An 11830-nucleotide genomic window follows, 5' to 3' on the forward strand; every position below is an offset into this window, starting at 1 on the left:
AGGGGAGGTGCATTTTCTGGGAATTTAAACCAGGGAAACTTTCCCATTACATCACATCCCCATCCCTTTTTTTCTTTTGAGACAGGGTCTCAGTATATTGCTTAGGGCCTTTCTAAGTTGCTGAGGTTGGTCTTGAACTTGAGATCCTCCATCCTCAGCCTTTGAGTTTCTGGGATTACATCCATGTTCCACTGAACCTAGCTTGTGCACCTTCCCCATATATATATGAATGTAAATTTATATATATAATTATCATATATATATTTGCTTATTTTATATTAGCTAGGTAGCAAGTCCAGAATCTGTCATGAATTCTATAAGATAAAGATCTTAAGTCTTATTTTGTTTTATGTCATATGATCTGATTTTTGTCACCCATTAATGTGTTCATAGTGTATAGATGGCTCTTTTAGGCTCTGGGTTTTCAGCTCACTGTTTTGGGTCATATTTTAAAGAAATCCAACATTGTTAGACATATTGCATATTTTTCCATTGATGATTGTTTATGGTTAACTTTTGTGAATTAACTTAACATGATGGATTTTTGGAGAAAAGTAAAGAAGGGCATTTGGAAAAATTCTTTTGGTGAGTTATGCTGTGCACCCAAATAAGAGGTGTGTCTGTTCAGCCCAACTTCACCTAAAAAACTCCTTTGGTTTTGAACTTGTGGAGAGTGTTTTTTTTTCACTGACTTCTCTTATGAGTGTTATAAAGTAAGTCAGGACTGAGTTGCCAAATACACACACACACACACACACACTCACATTCAGCTGGTCAGCTGGTTTTGGGGAGTAAAACTATGGATTTAATCATTTTCCTTGATGGTAAGCTTTTTTTTTGGTGGGGAAGGGTACCAGGGATGAACTCCACCACTGAGACACATTCCCAGCCTTATTTTACATATTATTTATTTATTTATTTATTTGTTTATTTATTTATTTATTTTTATTGGTTGTTCAAAACATTACAAAGCTCTTGACATATCATATTTCATACATTTGATTCAGGTGGGTTTTGAACTCCCAATTTTACCCCAAATACAGATTGCAGAATCACGTCGGTTACACATCTACATTTTTACATAATGCCCTATTAGTAACTGTTCTATTCTGCTACCTTTCCTATCCTCTACTATCTCCCCTCCCCTCCCCTCCCATCTTCTCTCTCTACCCCATCTACTGTAATTCATTTCTCTCCTTGTTTATTTTCCCATTCCCCTCACAACCTCTTATATGTAATTTTGTATAACAATGAGGATCTCCCTCCATTACCATGCAATTTCCCTTTTCTCTCCCTTTCCCTCCCACCTCATGTATCTGTTTAATGTTAATCTTTTCTTCCTGCTCTTCCTCCCTGCTTTGTTCTTAGTTGCTCTCATTATATCAAAGAAGACATTTGGTATTTGTTTTTTAGGGATTGGCTAGCTTCACTAAGCATAATCTGCTCTAGTGCCATCCGTTTCCCTGCAAATTCCATGATTTTGTCATGTTTTAGTGCTGTATAATACTCCATTGTGTATAAATGCCACATTTTTTTTTATCCATTCATCTATTGAAGGGCATCTGGGTTGGTTCCACAGTCTAGCGATTGTGAATTGTGCTGCTATGAACATCGATGTAGCAGTATCCCTGTAGTACGCTCTTTTAAGGTCTTCAGGGAATAGTCCGAGAAGGGCAATAGCTGGGTCAAATGGTGGTTCCATTCCCAGCTTTCCCAGGAATCTCCATACTGCTTTCCAAATTGGCCACACCAGTTTGCAGTCCCACCAGCAATGTACAAGTGTACCCTTTTCCCCACATCCTCTCCAGCACTTGTTGTTGTTTGACTTCATAATGGCTGCCAATCTTACTGGAGTGAGATGGTATCTTAGGGTGGTTTTGATTTGCATTTCTCTGACTGCTAGTGATGGTGAGCATTTTTTCATGTACTTGTTGATTGATTGTATGTCCTCCTCTGAGAAGTGTCTGTTCAGGTCCTTGGCCCATTTGTTGATTGGGTTATTTGTTTTCTTATTGTTTAATTTTTTTGAGTTCTTTGTATACTCTGGATATTAGGGCTCTATCTGAAGTGTGAGGAGTAAAAATTTGTTCTCATGATGTAGGCTCCCTATTTACCTCTCTTATTGTTTCTCTTGCTGAGAAAAAACTTTTCAGTTTAAGTAGGTCCCATTTGTTGATTCTTGTTATTAACTTTTGTGCTATGGGTGTCCTATTAAGGAATTTGGAGCTCGACCCCACAATATGTAGATCGGAGCCAACTTTTTCTTCTATCAGACGTAGAGTCTCTGATTTGATATCTAGCTCCTTGATCCACTTTGAGTTAACTTTTGTGCATGGCAAGAGGAGGGGATTCAGTTTCATTTTGTTGCATATGGATTTCCAGTTTTCCCAACACCATTTGTTGAAGATGCTATCCTTCCTCCATTGCATGCTTTTAGCTCCTTTATCAAATATAAGATAACTGTAGCTTTGTGGATTAGTCTCTGTGTCCTCTATTCTGTACCATTGGTCCACCCACCTGTTTTGGTACCAGTACCATGCTGTTTTTGTTACTGTTGCTCTGTAATATAGTTTTAAATCCGGTATCGCTATACCACCTGATTCACACTTCCTGCTTAGAATTGCTTTTGCTATTCTTGGTCTTTTATTTTTCCATATGAATTTCATGATTGCTTTATCTATTTCTACAAGAAATGCCATTGGGATTTTGATTGGCATTGCATTAAACCTATAGAGAACTTTTGGTAATATCGCCATTTTGATGATGTTAGTTCTGCCTATCCATGAACAGGGTATATTTTTCCATCTTCTAAGATCTTCTTCTACTTCTCTTTTTAGGGTTTTGTAGTTTTCATTGTATAAGTCCTTCACCTCTTTTGTTAGGTTGATTCCCAAGTATTTTATTTTTTTTGAGGATATTGTGAATGGAGTGTTTTTCCTCATTTCCGTTTCAGAAGTTTTGTCGCTGATATACAGAAATGCTTTTGATTTATGCGTGTTGATTTTATATCCTGCCACTTTGCTGAATTCATTTATTAGTTCTAGTAGTTTTTTTGTAGACCCTTTTGGGTCTTCTAGGTATAGAATCATGTCATCTGCAAATAGTGATAATTTAAGTTCTTCCTTTCCTATTTTTATGCCTTTAATTTCTTTCGTCTGTCTAATTGCTCTGGCCAGTGTTTCGAGAACTATATTGAATAGAAGTGGTGATAGAGGGCATCCCTGTCTTGTTCCAGATTTTAGGGGGAATGCCTTCAATTTTTCTCCATTTAGAATGATGCTAGCCTGAGGCTTAGCATAGATAGCTTTTACTATGTCGAGGTAAGTTCCTGTTATTCCTAGTTTTTCTAATGTTTTGAACATAAAGGGATGCTGTACTTTGTCGAATGCTTTTTCTGCGTCTATTGAGATGATCATATGGTTCTTATCTTTAAGTCTATTGATGTGGTGTTGAACCATCCTTGCATCCCAGGGATGAATCCTACTTGATCATAGTGCACAATTTTTTTGATATGTTGATTTTTTTTTATCTGATTCGCCAGAATTTTATTGAGGATTTTTGCATCTAGGTTCATCAGAGATATTGGTCTGTAGTTTTCTTTCTTTGAGGTGTCTTTATCTGGTTTCGGAATCAAGGTGATGTTGGCCTCATAGAATGAATTTGGCAGACCTCCCTCTTTTTCTATTTCCTGAAATAGCTTGAAAAGTATTGGTATTAATTCTTCCTTAAAGGTTTTGTAAAACTCTGCTGTATACCCATCCGGTCCTGGGCTTTTCTTGGTTGGAAGTCTTTTGATTGCTTCTTCTATTTCATCTATTGATATTGGTCTGTTTAAGCTGTGAGTATACTCCTGACTCAGTCTGGGGAAATCATATGACTTAAGGAATTTGTCGATGTCTTCAATATCTTCTATTTTATTGGAATATAGGTTTTCAAAATAATTTCTAATTGTCTTCTGTATTTCTGTAGCGTCTGTTGTGATATTGCCTTTTTCATCCCGTATGTTAGTAATTTGAGTTCTCTCTCTTCTTCTCTTCGTTAGCATGGCTAAGGGTCTGTTGATCTTATTTATTTTTTCAAAGAACCAACTTTTAGTTTTGTTAATTTTTTCAGTAGTTTCTTTTGTTTCAATTTCGTTGATTTCCGCTCTGATTTTAATTATTTCTTGCCTTCTGCTACATTTGCTGTTGTTTTGCTCTTCATTTTCTAGGGCTTTGAGATGAAGTGTGAGCTCATTTATTTGTTGGTTTTTCCTTTTTTTGAGGAATGACCTCCAGGCGATGAATTTCCCTCTTAAAACTGCTTTCATTGTTTCCCATAGATTCAGATATGTTGTGTCTGTATTTTCATTTATCTCTAAGAATTTTTTGATTTTCTCCTTTATGTCTTCTGTAACCCATTGATCATTCAGTAACATATTGTTCATTTTCCATGTGATGTAGGATTTTTCCTTCCTTCTTTTATCATTGATTTGTGAAGTTAAAGATGATATGTGGAAAACACAAAGAGAGATATCTTGGTGGGCGTCAGGACAATGTATATTCCTTGAAGCCAGGGATCTCAAATGAGTTCTAATGTTTGTAGAGTAGAAAGATGAAGGGGGAGTAAATATGATGAATTTAATTTGACTCTTGAGTGCTATTAAGAAAAAGTAGTAGAGGCTGGGGTTATGGCTTAGCAGTAGAGCACTCGCCTAGCACATGCGAGGCGCTAGGTTTGATCCTCAGCACCATGTGTAAATAAAGAAATAAAATAAAGGTATTGAGCCCAACTATAACTAAAAATATATTTTAAAAAAGGTAGAATGATATCTGAGAGAGCAACACTAAGAATTCTGGGTGTGAGGGTCAGTGGTTTTCTCAGGAATGGCTGGGAGGTAGGTCATGTGTAGTCGGATGAGGCCTGTGAGAACAGAATGATAAGTGGCATTAGCAGGAACAGATTTGAAATTGCTTAAATGGATCCAGGATGGGTGGCCTTGTAGTTTGGCTGTTGTAGGTGTGGCCAGAATCACCTTAAAAGGGCACTTTCATTTTTTTTTATCTTTGTAAGGGGACTACAGGTAGGAAAGGGGAGAGTTAAACTAAGTCCCCTGTGGAAATAGTAGGAGGGGCCCCTGAAGATCTAGTGTGGGAAGATGAGTGTGGGCATATTTCCAGAAGGCATCCCTGAGGTGAGGTAGGAGGTCTTTTGGGACATCTGGAGGAATGCTAGGTGGTTGAGGTTGAATGGTGGGGGAGCAACTTCTCCCATAAATTAGTTCAAAGGGGATGATCATAAGAGGATTTGGGGGCAGTACCTGGATCCAGAGAAGGGTCAAAGGGAGGAGCTTAATCAAATCCAAGGAATGTTACTACTTAATTTGGTTAAGGTTGCCTTTAAAGTACTATTTGTTTTTTCAACCTTTCCTGAGGACTGCAGATGATAGGGAATGAGGAAATTTTATTTTATATTTCAACTTTAGCCAATTCTTGGGTAATAAAGAAATTAACTTGGGGGCCTATATCAGATTGGAGAGAGGCAGGTAAATCAAAACATGGAATTATTTCTTGGGAAATTATGTTGCAGTGGTAAAAGCCTTCTTATTGTTAGCTGGAAAGGCTTTGACCCATCCAGTAAAGGTGTCTACTGAGTCTAGGTGGTATTTGTTTTTCTTACAGGGGACATGTGGGTGAAGTCAAGTTGCCAGTCTGTGGCAGGAAGGTCTCCCTAGCTTGGTGTGTAGGAAATGGATGTGGTCTCACATTATGGTTGGGGTTATCCTTGAGACAAGTGGTGCAGGATTGAGGAACTTGTGGGAGATACTGTAAATCTGAAGAGGGTAGGTGTAGTGAATTCTTCAGGAATCACTGGAGGGAGCGCATATCAGGGTGGAGTAAATTTTGTAGGTAAGATAATAGTACTTTAGTTTCATCAGGGAGAAACTGGAGATTTGTGGACATAGAGGCTTGTGATGATTGAGGGTGGTGGTGAAAGAGAGCAGCCTGCTTCACTAGCCAGTCCTCTGTATTATTCCTAAGGAAATTAACACTTGCCAGCCTGATGTCCTTTACAGTGCAACTCTGCCATCTTGTGGAATAAAGGAGCAGCTTCAAGCAAATTTCTTATGTAATTAGCATTAGAATTCCTGCCTGAGGAAGAAAACCTCTTTCCCTGCAGATTAGGATGTTAGAATGAATTATGTTATAAGTGTATTTGAAATCAGTAAAAAAAATATTGATTGATTTGTTTCTGGCTCATGATAAAACTCGAGTGAGAGCAGCAAGTTCAGCTTGTTGAGATGTGGTGCCTGAGGGGAGGGGAGCAGCCTCAATTAAATGGGTGAGGACAAAAGAAGAATCTGCTGTAATCTTTCCTTGAAGTATAGCATAGCCTCCAAGGTTTGGGGACTGTTAGCAGAAAAGGACCAGGCTGGATACAAACTTCGTGGATCAGCACAGCTTTTATGTAGGAACAGGGTGCTGCCTCTGATGAACCCACGTCTCAGAAGGTTGAAAATGAGCCATGGGCCAATGGGGAATCAATGCTTATGTAGGTTACAGAGAGGTGACTTAATTAATGAGGACTCAGGATACAGGTTTGGGAGAATTTGAAAATTTGTTTTTACTGTACAGTGTTTTTACTTGGAGAATAATGGAGTGTCTTGGGTTAGCATTCAGTGTTTAACTCTTTCCCTTCAGAGTCCCATTGTAGTGTTACTGGGAAAAGATTTATTTGTGGAAGGATCAATGCTCTGGCTTCCTTTCTAGGGATTTTTCTGTCACTGTTAAAGAATGCAGTGGGAAATGATCAATGCCATCAATATGCTGTTTTTTTCTTTACTCCCTCTTTCCGTGCCACAGTATTTTGGAGTTTGACATTTTCCATATTTAACAAGGACTCTTTCTGGGAGCTTCCGATTATGAACCAGTCTGGGGAGTCAGGGATTGGCTGATTAGTTATATGTGAAAAGGGGTTCATTAAGAAATCAAGGGTGGGGATGGGGTTTTGGCTTAACAGTAGAGTGCTCTCCTTGCACGGGGGGGGGGAGGGCGGGGGGTGGCCCAGGTTGGATCCTCAGCACCACATAAAAATAAATAAATGAAATAGAGGTATTGTGTCCAACTACGACTAAAGAATAAATATTAAAAAAATAAAAAAAAATAGAAATCAAGGGTGTCAGGAGAAGAGTGAGAAATCACAGGGGCAGAGGGGTTTTTTGTTGGGAGAAGAGTACAGGGTTTAATAGGGAGTCTTGCTGCTAGTTAGAGGATCCAAGAGTTGTGCATGCAGTCATTGTACTCTGGTTGGGGGAATGTTGGTGGAATGGAGAGAAATGACCAGCAGCTGAGAAGTTCTGAAAGAGAGTGTATGATAAGAATAGAAAAAGGCTGACATAATGCAAATGTCAAAAAAAAAATTATTCTGGCCTCAGGGATCAGTAGATCTACAGTCTCTAAAAACTTTAGGCCTTAGGGCCAACCTAGATAAACTAATCTAATTGTTTGGATGAGAATGTCCTGGGGTGGGGGATATTCCCTTTCCCTGATTTCTGGTAAAGAAGTCCCAAGGACTCCTTTGTTCTTTTTGTCTGAGTGGAGTGACAGGAAGAAAGGCTTATTAGGGATTGGTAAATAAAGAGTTAAGGATTCCAGAGGAGAATTCTGGAGAGTAGAAATGGTGGAAGAAAAGGAATGGGGAGATGGAAGAAGATCTAAAAGATTCCCTTTTGAGGCTTCATAAAAGGATTTGGGTATGAGAGGGAATTTGGGTATCCAGATGTGAAAATAATGAAAAAGGCCTAAGAGGGCAAGCTTATCTCTTTTAGTGGAAGATAGGGGAATGTTCTTTAAGGCCTGGAGTCATTCTGAGGGTATTGTATGGGAGTTGGGGGGTCAGTAGGATACCTAACTATTGCACCTGAGGGGAGCAGAGCAGGGTCTTAGATTGAGAGACCTGGTACCCTAGGAGGCCAGGGCAATAAGTAGGGTGTTGGTGATGTTTGGACAATTTGGGGGATGGGCTACGGAGCAGGAGATCATCTACATGTTGTATGAGATGGCTGGGGGATAAATTTAAGGTGGGCATGTCTTGTTGGAGAGCCTGGCCAAAGAATTGGGGACTATCATGGACGCCCTGTGGGAGAGGAGCTGAGGTGAGCTGCTGAGACACATTAGTGCCTGGGTCAGTCCAGGTAAAGGCATAAGTGAGCATGAGGAAGGATGGAGGGGAATAGTGAACAAGGTAGCTTTCAGGTGGAGCACTGAGAAATGTGTGGTGGAGGCTGGGATATGAGATAAGGGTATAGGGACTGGATACTGCAGGATATGTGGGAACACTTGCCTCATTGATTTTCCTGACATTCTGTACTAGCCAGAATTGGCCATTGGGTTTCTTTATTCTGAGTATGGGGAAGGTGTGAGGAAAGGTGGTTGGTATGAGGAGATGGACCTGTAACAAGTGGGAGATGATTGATGTGCTTTAAACCTCTGAGAGTCAGGGAGTTAATGGATATTGGGGAAGGGAACATAGTGGTATTTTTTAGTTGGATATGAACAGGAGAGTGGTGTTTAGCTATTTTAGGTTGAGAAGTATCCCATACTGTGGAGTTAATTCCAATGGGCAGAGAACAATCAGATACTTCGGGGACTCAGGGACTAGATCTGGGCCAGAATGTATTAAGAAGATGGTAGTGGAGTTTAAAGGGGGGATGATGATTGAGGCTTTTACTTTGTGGACCAGCTACTGTCTCAGTAGGGAGAAGGGCAACATGGCATAACTATAAAGAATGGATAATGAGAAGGATCGAATTGTGCAAAAAACTGGAGTGTCTTTAGTGGATATGTAGGGGTTCCTGAGAGTCCTATAATGGGGGTGTCTGCCAAAAAAGTGGGCCCATGCCGTTGTGTCAAAAGTGAATGGCTTGCCCCTGTGTCAATCAGAAATGAAACTGCATTGCTGTACACCCGCCATGTAACCTGGGGCTCCTCAAATGGACAACCTGAGGAGGTAGAGGCAGTGGAGCCCAGGCCCCCTCATTCTAGAAACTCAATGAATGGGACATGGGAAGGGGTAGCTGCACCAAGGGTAATGGTGTCCTTGCCTGGGTGTAGCTCGCCTTCCAGTGTCCTCATTACAAAAATTATAATTTTTTTTAACTAAGCAGTGTTTTTACAGGGCAATAGTGGAGGGTCTATTGCACTGCCACAGGAAAGGATATATTGGGAAAGGATCAATGCTTGCCCTTTCCAGGGATGTCCTATCATTGGGTGATGTTTGCTTGCTGCCCAGGGATTGTCTTGTCACTAGGAAAGGATGTATTGGGAAAGATCAATGTTATTAATGTTCTTCCTTCTTCCCCCTGATTTCTTCAAAGGCCACACTGTTTTGGAGGTTTGTCAAGTCCACATCATTGAAAAGCAGTAGGCCTAAAACCAGGAGGAATGTGGTGTATTGTTAGCTTTCTGTTACTATAACAAACACCTGAGATAATCACCCTATAAAAGAGAAAGGATTTCTTTTGTTTCACAGCTTTGGATGATTCAGTCCATAGTCAGTTGGCAAGGCAGCACATGTTGAAAGGGAGTTCATGGTGGAACAAGCTGCTTACATTATGACCTGGATAGAAGGGAGAGAAGGGTGGGGAAGAGGACATATTGGGTCCTATTTTCCCCTTCAATACTGGAAACCCTCAAACCTCAATGACCAGAAGATATCCTACTAGGCATCCCCCGTTTTTTTCTGGTAGTAAGGATTATGAGCTGTCACCAGCTCCTCTTTTAAAATCTTATTTTGAGACAGTATCTTGCTCAGGTGCTCAGACCATCCTGGAACCTGAGATCATTCTGCTCAGCCTCCCAGGTAGCTGGGCTTATAGACATACAACATTTATCCTGGTTTAGGCCTCACCTCTTAAAGGTTCCACCATTTCCCTCTAGTGCCAAGCTGGAGACTATGGGACATTCTAGATCAAACTTTATAGCATGTGGTAAGATCATTATTGAGAGCAATATAATTTGTACATACTGAAATATGCAGGTTCAAATGCTGTTTGCCACTCCTGTTCCCAAGCTTCATCACAATGTTGTTTTCCATGCACTTAATTCTATCTTGCAGTCTCAGCATCATCATATACTCTAAAACTAGTCTAAAATGTGGTCTGAAGAACCTAAAGAGCCTTGGTATAACATAGCATCAAGTCCTCCCCGACCTAAACCATCAGTTTTTATACTAAGCTTATTGTCCTAAGGGACAACCCCATCCCTACATTTTGTACTGATCAGGATGACTGGGACTCATCTTCGTTCACCCTACCATACTATCTGTCACTGAGGTCCTTCCATATTCTCTTCTCAGTTTTATTAAAGATTGGAAACCCTCAAGCATCCATATGGTACATAGGTCCTACCAAAAACTGTCACATTTTATTAGAGTCAATTATTTCACAGTTGCTCCAAATATCCCTTACTCCTGTCTCTATTTTCCTGTCCATGTATTAGGTATCTGGAAAAAATACCTAAAATCCTCCAATGACCTCCCGTGAGGCTTAGGATTAGAATTCCTACTCTTTACCTGGATTGCAGAGTGATTCAGCCACTGTGGCCTCTCTGACCTCATCTCCCACTTTCCTTCTTCCTTGCTACTCTCCAGCCACACCATCAGAACATCTGCAGTTCCACTGCAGACCTTTGCCCAGCTGATTACTCTCATGAAGTGCTTTTGTAGTGCTCTTCACTTGGCTGGTTCCATCTTATCATTCATGTCACCTCCTCAGAGAGAACTTCCCTGTCCATCCATTCTAAGGAGCTACCCAGTTACCCTGTATCAGTTGGTCTTGTTTCAGTTTTCTTGATAGTCCTTACCTCTCTCTGATATGGTTTGGTTGGTGTATTGTCTTTCATTGCCCACTAGAATATGATGTCCAGAAAGACAGGAGATTTTCTGACTTGCTTCCAGCTCCCTTCTCAATGTCGACATTGTTTTGGGACCCCAGTAATGTTCAATACATATTCCCGGTTGCCCACATATTACTTAGGTCAATGTTGTCTCCTTATACCCAAAATCAGTTCCATGGATGGTGTAGCCAATTATGGTGATAACTACAATGTGCGAAGCTAAACCAACCGTTATGTTCCTGGGACCAAGAATTCTTCAAAAGGCAGTCCTTGGTAGAAGCATAAAGCCTCAAGGTTAGATGCCTTCATTAGCTATTATGTTTGGGAATCTATGCTAGCCAATGGATCCACAATGAAAACGAACACATCCTGTTTTGATAGATTTCATAGATGTTGGCTTAGAGCCATCAGAAGAACAAATAATTTTAAAAGATGAGCAAAGGGTCTGAGGTTGTGGCTCAGTGGTAGAGTGCTCACTAGCATGCATGAGGCACTGGGTTTGATCCTCAGAACCACACAAAAATAAAATAAAGATACTGTTTCCACTTAAGCTCAAATATAAATATTTTTTTAAAATTCAGCAAGATCCTTGGGAGGATTTAGGTGGGTTGCATGCATTGAAACACTACAGCAGCCTATGTAAAACATTGCTAGGGAACACAGGTTATCAGAAAGCAGAAACGGAATGTGTATTAAAGACAAAGTGTTCACACTGGTAAGATGTTTGCTGTGAACCCATTGGGAATATAAAAAGACAGAATTTGAAAAGTAGATACTTGGGAAGACAAAGATGGGATGAACTGGTTCAAATATAGGTAAATACACAAATGCATTGCAATTTTTAAAATTGTACATTATTATTGTAGGTAAATTATCTTCTTTATCACATGGAATTGGGATTACCTGATGATGTTGTCCCTTAAGAAGGGAGGTGACTTAGCCTTTGAAGAGGTGGG

Source organism: Marmota monax, unplaced genomic scaffold, assembly GCF_021218885.2.
Source record: "Marmota monax isolate L192 unplaced genomic scaffold, Marmota_monax_Labrador192_F-V1.1 WCK01_AAM20220418_F8-fsc00106, whole genome shotgun sequence".
Lineage (NCBI taxonomy): Eukaryota > Metazoa > Chordata > Mammalia > Rodentia > Sciuridae > Marmota > Marmota monax.